The sequence below is a fragment of the Gasterosteus aculeatus genome, chromosome 15, assembly GCF_964276395.1.
Source record: "Gasterosteus aculeatus chromosome 15, fGasAcu3.hap1.1, whole genome shotgun sequence".
NCBI classification, from domain to species: domain Eukaryota; kingdom Metazoa; phylum Chordata; class Actinopteri; order Perciformes; family Gasterosteidae; genus Gasterosteus; species Gasterosteus aculeatus.
The window spans coordinates 3,875,231-3,886,800 of record NC_135703.1 but is presented as its reverse complement, the minus strand read 5'-3'; the positions used below and the strand labels follow the sequence as shown (position 1 = coordinate 3,886,800).

The window sequence follows — 11,570 nt, the reverse complement described above, 5'->3', positions numbered from 1 at the left end:
AAATGTGTTTTGCTCTTTCACAAACCTGGATTGGACACATATTATTTTTAGAATTTAAAAGGAAAACGTGCAGTTTGTTTAAACCATTAAAACAATTATCCAATACCGGACGAAATAATGGAACTATGCGGGCCAGATGTTAACATGTGGTAATTCCTCTGACGCTCAACAAACAGAAACTGGCCTGTCAGAAATGGGCGAGCCTTTGTTACATTCAAGTACTCCTCAAAAGTTATAAACTCTTTTTTGAGCGTTCTCAAAAAAAATAACTAACTACACATCGAAGACTGTGTCATATACGACGTCGTTACGTACACTTTTTATTACTTTTTAGCGACAACTGAACTACAACAACTAAATGCAACCTATTGTAATGTATTCTAATGTATTGCAATGTCGCCGACTGTCCCTGAACGCAGCATTGGTTCTGCATCGGCGCTGTTTTTTGGACGCAGTAGAAGCGGATGACCTGCGCTGGGACGTGTGTGTCTGCGCGGATTTTAACATGTGAGAAAACAACAACAGAGTCGAGTAACTTGAAGATTCACACCGAGGAATTGCAGAGAGAAAAAAAGTTTTTCACTGAGGACTAAAGTCGTCGGGGGGGAAAGAAGTCGGCGAAGTCGGTACGTGAACTGCTTTGCAAAACTTTACCAAATCTTAACCCAGCGTTAGCTATGACGTCGGGAAGGTACACGTGACACCAGTTCACCTTCTTTGATTATTATGGGAATTATGATGTTGTGTTTACAGGTTCAACAAACAGAAAAACAAAAAAAACACACCGGACAGTTTCGGCGCGTGTGAGATCCGTCGTTAGAAAAAGGGGCTTCAGTTGACCAGCTTCATCACTTCAGCCAAACAAAACTCATTAAACTAACTTACTGAACATCTGTTTCCGTGTAATTTAGCCACGAGACCGTTATGAAAAGGGATGCTGTTTGCCGGAGGTCCTGCATACTTTGTGTACTATGTGCACTTTTCTGTAATTTCCCAGCAGGACACACTGTAAGGAGCTGCAGTCAGATAAGTACTGTTTGTCTTTGAAACGGGACGCTGCCAGTTGGGTGAACTTTGATCAGCTGCTGGTGACTGTTTTTTCTTTTTTTTTTTTCCAAAAGAGGTTTGAATTATTTTCCACTGAAGCATTGATGTCAGATTTAACTCGTGAGACAAAATAACCTCCACGCCGCCGTTGAATCATTTGTCATTTCCTCCTTCTCTGCATCCCGTTCCCTCCTTCCTACGGTGCCCCGGCCATCCTAATTGTTTCTTCTAATGAGCACCCCATTGAGACACAGTCGGGTTTTTAAATGCGGGCTTTTCATAGCTCAATGACTTTCCCCACCAGCTGTGGAAGAAGAATGGGGCAAAAATCAATCAGTTACCACTGAAAAGTTCCGCTTTCTTCTCCTTCCCGACCTCACTTGACCTTTCAAACAATAGCGTCTCAGCGTATTTGGAGATAAATGTTGCCTCAATGAGACGAACAGCGCTCTCTTCCAGGTGGTCCAGACAGGAAACTGCCCAAGTGTGTTTTGGATGTCAGAGTTGGCACTTTCCTCCCTTTTCCCTTTTCCCTGGTCTTGGTATGCTGAAGCTGCGTAAAATCCCCAGAGCTGCAGAATGCAGGCCCGGGTTCGGCTCTGCAGGCCGTGTAACGGTTAAAAACCTGCTTTTAAGCTTCTTTGTCATTTAGCGGCTGAGAGATAAGGATGCTGCTGCTGAGAGAAGATCTAAATCTCACGCGGCCATAAATTCTCGGCGTTTACGCCGTAGAGCTAAGATTACACCGTGAGAGTTAAAACGAGGCCTGACAACTCTCGTGCCTGTTTGAAAGCGCGTGTGTGTGTATTCGTGCTTTAACATTCCACACGCTGGAGTGAGGCCAGACGCAGGGCCTTTGTTATTGCGAACTCGCCGAGCGTCACGGCGGCACAAGGGTGTCCTTGGCCCGCAGATGTGGTGTAATGCACCTTTAAATGGGTACGCTCCAATTCTATTCGAAGGCCTGCCGTCTTATTTTACCCCGGCAGTCCTCCGCTCTCCCCCTCCAAACGCCGCGGGACGTCATGGCGGACTGCTGGCCCTCGGGTCGTCTGCCTTTCACTTTTACAAAGCGCTGGAAGCCTCCGCTGGTCATCTGCAGCTTGAGATGGCACTGCCCGCTTGTATTTGCCAGGTATGCCGTTCCGTGTGGCTAAGGCTCGTTGACTGGGAGGTGAAAATGTCTATTTTCCCTTTTTTTTTCAGCGCAGCAGGGAATGATTATTCTCCCATTAAGGGGCTATTCTGGCCCGGTGGTTCTCGTCTTAGGTGCCCTCGTGGGGTCGTTTCGGGATGGATCCCTCGTCGCCTAAGCGGCGCGCTCAAAAGAGGCAGCGCACTAAAATCAGAGGCTCGTATGTCGTGTGTCTGGGGGAAGTCACCCGTTAGGGCCGCTCTTTTGTGGAAGCTGTGTGATTTGATGGAGGTGAAGAGCGACCGCGAGGGTTCATTGTTGTCCCCAGTGAATGAAAAGCTGTTGGTCTCTTCAGGCCTGTGTGTCCGGGGACAAACTGCAGGAGTAATGTGGGAAAGAGGGCAACGACAGACTGGCTGTTTGTCGGGGGGGGGCAGGCATTCTCTGCCGGGGTGAGAGGGTGAGACAGAGGTCCTGCAAAATAAACATAGCACCAACGCTGCACAAATAGAGTCTGTCTATTTCAATCAGCCTGCAGGACCCTGAAGCGTCTTCCTCAAGGGGTCGAGTTTAAGTCGTTCTCAGCGTAAACATCCGTCCTGAGTGACGGCGTCACCACTGCGTCTGTCTGGCTGATGACATCCCAGGAGAGGGGGGGGGCTTGTGCTCCCAGATTGCCGTGAGCCTGGGATGTGCAGGCGGTGAATGCAACGTGATCCGGTTGGTCTCCGACTGTGAGAGCCGAGCGCGCAGCCGGAATTCTCCGGGCTATTTTTGGCTTCTCCTCCCCATCAACTTGCTCCGCATGAGGAGAGTTTCAGTGTGAGCCGTCAACCGTTGCACAGAGGGGGCAAGATCCGCTCCCGCTTTTTTTTGCATTCCGACGCTGGGCCAAAGCGTCGGGTTTGCCTCTGATGAAGTGGCCGGTGATGTCACATCCTCACTGACTCGTCGTCCGTGGCCCCTTTATTCCTTCCTGAGGAGACAGAGAAAGTGGCTGATGTCTGAGCCGATCTCGTTTCTTCTTTGCTTCGGCGGTTTCACTTCTCGCTTAACCATGACAGGCCGCCAACGGGGAAAAAGGCTCCAGATAGTCATCACCCACCCACCCCTACCGCCCCCCCAAGGACTGTTTTCCTTGAACGTGTCAGACCTGAGGTCTTAGTTCAAGGTACGTTTGTCCGTGCGCGTTATCTAAGCTTGAGGCTTTTGACGCGTTTGTGTAGGTGAATCGGTGCACATTGTCTCCTGTGTTGTATCTTGATGAGCATCTGACGACGTTAATGATCCGTTTGCTGTGTTTTAAAGGAAGGAATTTTAAGGTTTGACTGCCTGGATCAATTTGAAGCCTGGCACTTAGAGGAACAATTACGTTTGCCCGCCCATCTGAAGAAGGGATCCTTTGCAAGTCTTTCTTTTAATAACCCTCAGAGTGGCTCTCAGCATCTGTCTCCACTTAAGGGGCAAGTCGCAGATTCCCATGCGGGCGGGTTATGCCGCGGGTATCGCGGTCATCAGCTGTGGGAACCACGTTCTCTCCTTTTTGAGTGAGATGCCTGCTTTTTCAAGGACAGGTGGTCAGCTGTTTTCTTTAGGATTTTAAATGTTCTGGTCCCCCTCCCTAGAAAAACAGGGATTTGGAATTGCCATATGTCAGCAAACGGGAGGTGAACGTCAGTGAGTTACGATTGTTGAGTTTTGTCCAGATGTGTCAGGATCGAACCGTCCTTTTCACTCGCCAACGGCCCAGACGCGTACAGCATGTCTAGGTCTTGAGCCCATTACAGGCTTGCCTCTCGTTGACCAGAGACGGATTAGTTTTGGTCTGCTCATAAAGCAGGGAGGGGGCTCAGAGGTCACGGTAGTTGGGATTAACAAGGGATTTCTACGGGTTCGCTGTTCACTGAAAAAAAAAAAAAATAGTTCTGAGCCCGATCCTCGAAATGAATACTTACACAAACCGGCTCGCCACTTGAAGATCAATTGGTCAGCGGCTGTTTGAGGAGGCTTCACCCTTCAAGAATGTAGTCTTGGCAGTGCTGCGTTGACTGAGCACGGATCTGTGTTGCACCATTTTTTTCGCTTCCCTCTTTCGCACTCAAAGTGGCTATGAAATGATCGACCTCAGGTCAGATCCACGTTGAAGGCAAAGCAGATGGAAATGCAGGGCTGCTCGGTCCATTTTGTCACCATGTGTGAATGCCACGGAGTCCAAAGAGGAACCTGCATTCACTGTGTTGGGTTTATTTGGTTTCTCTGCTGTCAGATGAACACAATAGGCATTTTGTTTCTGTGGCTGCTGGCTTCTTGCCCTGTAAACAAGCTCTCCAGCGCGCAGCTGCAGGAAGCCCGCAGTGAAGCAGCGGTCTTAACGTGCCGATCGAGCGCCGCCACTTTCCTCCTTGCATTCCTGCACATCTTAATTGGCGAACCTCCCGGCAGCGGCCTCGGATCGCCCCGGCCCCGTCGGCCTCGGCGCAGTGGCCAGCGAACTCGCCAGGAACACTGCCCGCCCTAATCCCCCCGAAGAGCTCCCGCCTTCCTCTGATCGAGCCGGCCTGAAGAATGTGATGTTTAAAAGGCCGCAGGCTCACTAGGAATCGCAGGGAGAGAAGTTCTCAGGCGCGGAAGTCCATGTCGATTTGTTGTGAGGAGTTTGAGAGGCAGGGATTAAACCGGGTGAACGTGTGATGTCACCGGAGCGAACGCTTGTGAAACAAATGTAAGCCGGGTTTTTAATAAAATGTTAAAAGCTGTCATCAACTGCATACATAAACAATAAAAAATAACACTTACATTATTTTCTGTTAATCATCTGCTTTTGGTGTTGGATTTGACCGCGGTAGCATGGCTCACTCGGGTAAAATAAAGGTTTTCCTCAATGGAAACCCACCAAAATGAAACACTTTGCCACGTGATGCGCGCCGTAAGCCCCCGGACGCGAAGCGCCTGAATCCTGTTTGACCCTTCGTCTTTTGTTCCATCAGCTCCAGAGGCCCCAGTGCCATGCCAGAGGGGTCCCACTCTGCTCTCCACCAGGACCCAATGGGGGAAGGTGAGATCAACGCAATTATAGCGAGGATGTCCCACGGCCCTGTAATTGCTGCCCATGAATCGACCGGTCTCATAACATCGCGGGGAGGGGGGGGGGGGGGGGGTTTAATAAGTCTGGTTATTCCTCGCGGTATAACGTCGCACTGACGGAACACAGAAGCACAGCGGAGGTGAATGGAAAAACGCTGGAAATGGAGGAACAGAGGAAATGGTCTCGAGTCTCGAGCTGAGTGAGCGGTGAACTCCCCCTTCCTACGGGCCGGACCGGCAGAGAGGCTCTTTGTTTCGGGCCGTGGAGCTCGGCCAGCCACTTTCGTACAGCCGAAACCCCCCCCACCCACCACCGAGCACTCGCACGTCAACCCCAAATCCCCCCGACGGCCGAGATGGCGGCGCTGACCCTGTGCGCCGGCGGAGCCACTCAAACGACATGTTATTTTAGTGTTCAGTATCTTGCATTGACACAGGGCCTCTTTGTATTTTGTATCTGGTCGCCCCCCCCAACGCCTCGGCTCTCCGCCACTGAACACATTTTGCTCCGGGCTTCCGAAGGATACAAGTGTGTCAGCGGTGTCCCTCCGGCCAGGGGGAGGCTTTTGGCCAGGGGGGGGGGACGGGGGACGGGAAGACGTGTGCCGCCCGTGTTAAAACTTGCCACTCTGTGTTTCCACAAAGGCCCACGCTGCACCGGCTGCACCTTCTCACAGCTTCTCAGATATCCAGCGAGAAATCACCTGGGCGTGACAGAACTCCACCTGGCTGTCTCAACATTTTCAGACGGATTTTGTTTGAGTTGAAGTGTGACTGAGCCCCCCCCCCCCCCCCTCCCCTCCGACCCCCCCATGCTGAGTGGATGTGGTTAACAGGCGGGAGGAATGCACGTGGGGAGAGGAAGCCTCCCTGTCTCATACTCATGATACACAATAAAACTTTTGTGGTGCCTTTCCAGCTCGGACTCCATAACGCGTCGAAGACTTTTGAATTCATAAGAAGTCGACAGCCCCCCCCCGCCCCCCACTCCCGCCCCCCCAGTGGCGTTTGGAATGCCGCTACGCATTCGCACGCATTCTTGTTTGTTACTCTGCCCTTTGAATTTTAACCTACACGGACGCTAAGCTTTCATCACCGCGTGTGAAATATATCGGGTCAAAAGGTCGAACCCGGCGACCCGATGGCATCCAGGCGTCGGCAGACCTGAGGCAGCACGAAGCGTCTCGTCCAGAGAAGATAAGGGGAGACCCCCGTGACCTGCTTAACCCCCAGACAGGAATGCAGCCGCGTGAGCACAACGTACAGCTTTAACGGGATTCTGGCGGGACGGGCGGATCATCTCCATTCACCGCAGCTTTTCCGGACCAGTGGGCATTGGCTTGTTGACGTGGATGTGTGATGGAGGGTGTGGTGGGGGGACGGGAGGGCTGCGTCTTTGAGTGGGCCGGTCAGCGGAGTTCCCGTACGGGAGCGCCTTTTAATGGCATGTGGCGTTCGAGTCCCGCAGCGGCGCTCCGCTTTATGTAGAACGCTACGTAACGTAGCTGCTATTGTTGTTGAGATTCTCCATTCGATGTATTTCATTCTCATTGTTTGGCCCCGGAATCCTCGTCACCCTCCCAAAAGGATGTATTCCGATGTAAATTGTTATACAGCCTCGGACAATGGCATTCCTCCTATAGAGGCCCCCCCCCCCCCCCCCCAACCCGGCGGATTACCCAGAGTAGTTAGTGGCTCCCTGCTCCAAGGCCTCTCAGACGCTCGTTTGAATCAACACAATTTCTCCAGTTGACGTTGCGCACAAGAATATTTAAGTGACCCTGCGGATATGACGCATGCAATAAACTGCTTGATGTGAGTTAAATGAAGCTTCACCCCCCCCATAAACACACACACACACACACACTTCACACGGCCGTACTGGACTCTGCAGAAAGGTGCCAACAGGACAGCAGCTGGGTGGGAGACTGTCAGATTGGTGGTAAAGTTTACAATGGAGTCACACCCTCGGGGGCCCAGATGGCGTTCGCTGTCCAGGGGAAATGTAAGTTTTGAATAGATCCAAATCCTGCTGTGTGTTAGCGGCTGAAGGGCCCTTAAAGGGGCGGGGGAGAGAGAGGGGGGCGGTGCTTGTTAATGGGGGAGCTTTTTAAGTGGATCATCACATGCCTCTGCACTGAGGTCAGCTGGCACAGCTGGATCCTTTAAGGTCCAGGGTCCAGCGCCGGCGAGTTTTACAGGATTAAAATTGAGCTCTTGAAGAGTTTTGTCCTTTTTTGGTACTTTGAGTATTCTGCCTCACTGAAACATGCTCATGAATTTATCTTGTGCTTCCCCCCCCGTCCTGTGTTCTGTTGCTTTTTGTAAAAATCCACAAGGATGTAAATACGTTTACATTACGTTTATATTCGCTATTGTAACCGCTGGCTTGTCCGAGTACAATTTTTTACAAAGGCCTCTCGATGTTTAACTCTGCTCAGTATTTTCACTTTTAGAAGAGCAGAATTCCCCTAAAACTTCCCAGCGTTCTGCGCTCTGACCTTGACGGTCTGCAGAGAATGCAGGGTTCGGTTTTCCCGTGTGTACTCGGCCTCTCCTGTCCCCGGCGCTCTATTTACCAACCTTCCGGCTAATCATTAACGCGGCGTTAAAAGCTCCTGGAGAGGCCGGCGGCAGGTGCTGTAAATCCACCCTCAAGTACAACGAGAAAACCCCTTGAAGCGACCTACAGAAATCAACGCAGGCCGTCGCGCTCACTGTCTAACCGCCGGTGTTTTCCGGCTCGCGCGGTCAATAATGGCCTCGCCGTTGCCAGCTAGGGGGGGAGGGGGGGAGGGGTTGGGATCGATGTGAGACCACCTCCCTCCCTGTCCCCGGCGGAGGGGCGTTGAAGACGGAGGCTCGGAGTGGATGCCCCCCTTTATCCACCCGGGGGAAACGGGGTCGCTCGCCGTGCACTCGGCTCCGGATGAGTGAGCAGATTACCAGTCGCCTCGAGTGCCGGCGCCGGAGTGCCAGCACTTTTTGTTGTCTTTTTCTTTCGCTTGTCAGCGGACACACGAATCAGTCAATTAGCCACGAGGGTGTTTCTGCTTGTTACAGGGGCGGTGGAAGTTTTCTTTACGGCCAGTAGGAATATCCCCAAAAAACTTGTTAACTCTGTGTTAGAAAAACAAACTTAGCTTGGTTTGTTTTTTCACCCCACAAAGAAAGAAAACTACCTTTCTGTCCTCGGGGGAGTGACGTCATGTTTGAAGCTGCCAAGGCCGGAAACGAGGAATGTTCTTGCCAGATGAACGTCATAGATCATGTAGTTGCAGGTACGGTTTAGAGAAATATCTCGAGACGATTCAAGATGTGATTCATTGTCCGTTGACTTCACATTCATGGGATTTTGACACGTGAGTCAGTGTGAATCAAGCGGGAGCGGCTGTGCAAAGGTCTAAAACGACAGAAGACAAGAGAACAGGCGAGGGCTTGTTTCACCGGCGGGATGTTCTGTCCTAAGTTCCTTTGCTCGGAAAACTGATGCAACTCTTACTGGCCGCTAAAATGTTCTCCAGTGAGAGAAAGTCTGCACTTGCCGCTTTACGAGAACCATTTGCATGCTGAACATAGGTGTCCTTTGCCTCTGATTTGGTTAGAAACCAAAAGGCCACAAGCCAGACACAAGAGCACGGGAGGAACCTTAGCGCGACCTCTGGGTTTCTCTCTCTTCATCTTTCACACGGGCAAATTCAGCTGGACTCGGAGCCCCTGTTATTTCATCTGAAATAGCCATTACGGTGTGTATTTCTCGCCGCGGGTATAAAATCCCTCGGCAGCCCCGGGGGGGACGGAGAAGGTAACCTGTAAAATCCCGGACGAACGCCGCGGTCTCTCAGCTTTGTGGCTTTTTGTGGATGAATCTCGCCACTTTTTGGGCACGCGAGGGCGGAGTAGGACGTGTTGTGATTGCCGTATTCTGAGTATTTATACATATAGTTCAATTGTCATTGCGCTCAGCAGCGAACAGGCTGCACTTTTAGACTTCGGGAGGGAGGACAGCGATGGCTTGTCACAATTTTGCATAGAGGCTGGTTTGCATGGACTGACGACATTTGAGTCGCGTCTCAAAACACCGCCGTCGTGGCTGTATGAGGACGCGTTGAGATGCTCTGGGAAGGAGGTGCCAGTGCCGTGTTCCCGTGACGGGATCCCACCAGCGGAGGTCACGGTAGGACGTCAGTGGCGTCTCTTTAGGCCGCCACTACTCAAGCATGCTCAGACCGAGGACTCTGCTCATAAAGAAACGCTTTGTGCGCGACGCACGTGCAAGAGGAGTTAATAACCAGGTGCCCGGGCCGTTCTCTTTGTGGTTTTTCCATCCACCTTCTGCACCACCTTATTAGGCGCCGCCTGCCACTCGCATCACCGTGATGTCAGAGGCGGACGGGTCTTCCTCAACCGTCTGCTTTGTTCGCTGCGGTGCGATAAGCTCGAGTGTCGACTCGGCGTTATTAGTTCTAGACGGATTAGTCACGGAGCCCCTCGGTGAGTGAGCGAGTGTCCCGTCTGCCCTCAGCGACAAAGTGGAAGCACTCACCCATCACGCATCCTCAAACTCACTGTTTGTTTGTTTTCTAATCCAGTACAGGGCGACTGGGAGCGCTAGGCTGATTTTGTTTGGGCTGCTTCCGAGCATATCCGACTACGTTGACGCGAGGGGGTCATTTGTTTTAGCGTTTAAGAGGAGGAAAGGTCACGCTCGTGGCGTCTGCGCACCTTTTGTCTGTTAACCTTGGCCCAGCGGACAGAACGCTAGAATTCAAAGAACTTCCATCGGCGTGTGGGAGGGTTATTTTTTCTTTTTTATTATCTGGAATTCCAGAGATTCTTCTCAGCAAGAACATCAGCAATCTGTTCACACACGCCAGCAGCTGACGTGATGTGATGCATTAGTAAGCGGTCTTACTGGTTGACACTTAATGGACTTTGAAAAACATGCTGTGAGTTATTGAGGTTTAGATGCGGCCTGAAGTTTAGTCCAAATACTACACTGTCCCTGTGGCCTGGACTCGGTTAATGGTTACGTCTGCGTAAGAGTTAACAGCTGTGTTGATGCGGTGCTCACACAAAGGAGAGCGTTGTGGTTCCGTCGAGGTGGTGTACTTTGTGAAATTGGGGTGTGCATATGTGAAAATCAGTGGCTCCACTGGAGCGGAACATTTCTGAGTATCTACCGTTACATGTAAATCCTGATTCAACAGGTCTGACCACCGAGCGGGTGGGAAGGAAGTGGATTCGTCTTGATGAAGACACAAATCTTTACAAATTGCTAGGGGTGGGAATCTCTTGGCACCTTACGATTCGATTCCGATTCAGAGGTCAACGATTCGATTCTAAACCGATTATCGATTCTAAACTGATAAAACGATTATCGATGCATCGCGATTTTCTACATTTTCTCAAATCTGAGTTTGCTACTCAGAGGTTGCTAATCACTTCCTACTTTATTTGATAATTAAAGAAAATCAACAGATGAATTACCTTCTCTAATTTTTCATAAGAGAAAAAAAATTATTATTATTAACCTTTCTGAATCATCGAGAACGAATCGTTCTAGAGAGAATCGAGAGAAATCGAAAAATCGATCCAACGGCAGATAAACAAGCGCGTTTGTGTTTCTGTGGTTCCATTTTTGCGGGATTTTGTTTTCCTTGAGACTTTGGTCGAGAGACAAGACCAGTAGCCGGCATACAGGCGCGTTTTTTAAACCAATAAAAATGAAAATAGCCGGCGGGTTTGAGGATCGTTTCGGTCAGACTGTTCCGCCTCCTTCTTTCTCCACAAAGGTCGTTAAGCTGCATTTAACCTCAAACTTGATTAGTTAATACTACACTGACTTCAAACAACCGGTTTATAATGTCTCACACTGACAGGCCAATGTTTAAAGCGTATATTTTAGCACAGATGTTATATTTAACGAGCCGGTTTTGTAGAAAAGGAGACTGTTTGAACTAGTTGGTGCTGCTCACTGGTTTCCTGTTATAGACTTTTCCCTGAGGTTGTTACCAAAAAAATCTTTGGCATTTGTGCTTTAAAGAATGTCCTTACTGGAGCCGGTGAAGCTAATGCTAACGGATGCCGTGCATACCTGTGATTAGTCTCAGTCCGTTGCTGCAGTCGCTGCAGGCCAAGTTTCCCGAATGTGACAAAACATTTGGATTTATCACGGATTGTGTGTTCATTTTCCCCGTGTTCGGCATCACGTCAGTGGCCTAAACGCGCGCACAGGAATAGGAACACAAGCATCCCGTGACACCGACATCTCCTCTAAATAAAAGACTTTGTAAACACTTGA

At 50.4% G+C, this 11,570-nt stretch overlaps 1 long non-coding RNA gene across 1 annotated transcript; it reads left to right on the top strand.

Moving 5' to 3' along the window:
• The first annotated feature begins 2,051 nt into the window (after positions 1-2,051).
• Positions 2,052-6,043, top strand: LOC144388396 (uncharacterized). The gene is made up of 3 exons (XR_013452764.1): positions 2,052-2,182; positions 5,170-5,237; positions 5,912-6,043. It is a non-coding gene; the product is annotated as an uncharacterized LOC144388396 (long non-coding RNA).
• The last annotated feature ends 5,527 nt before the right edge of the window (positions 6,044-11,570 follow it).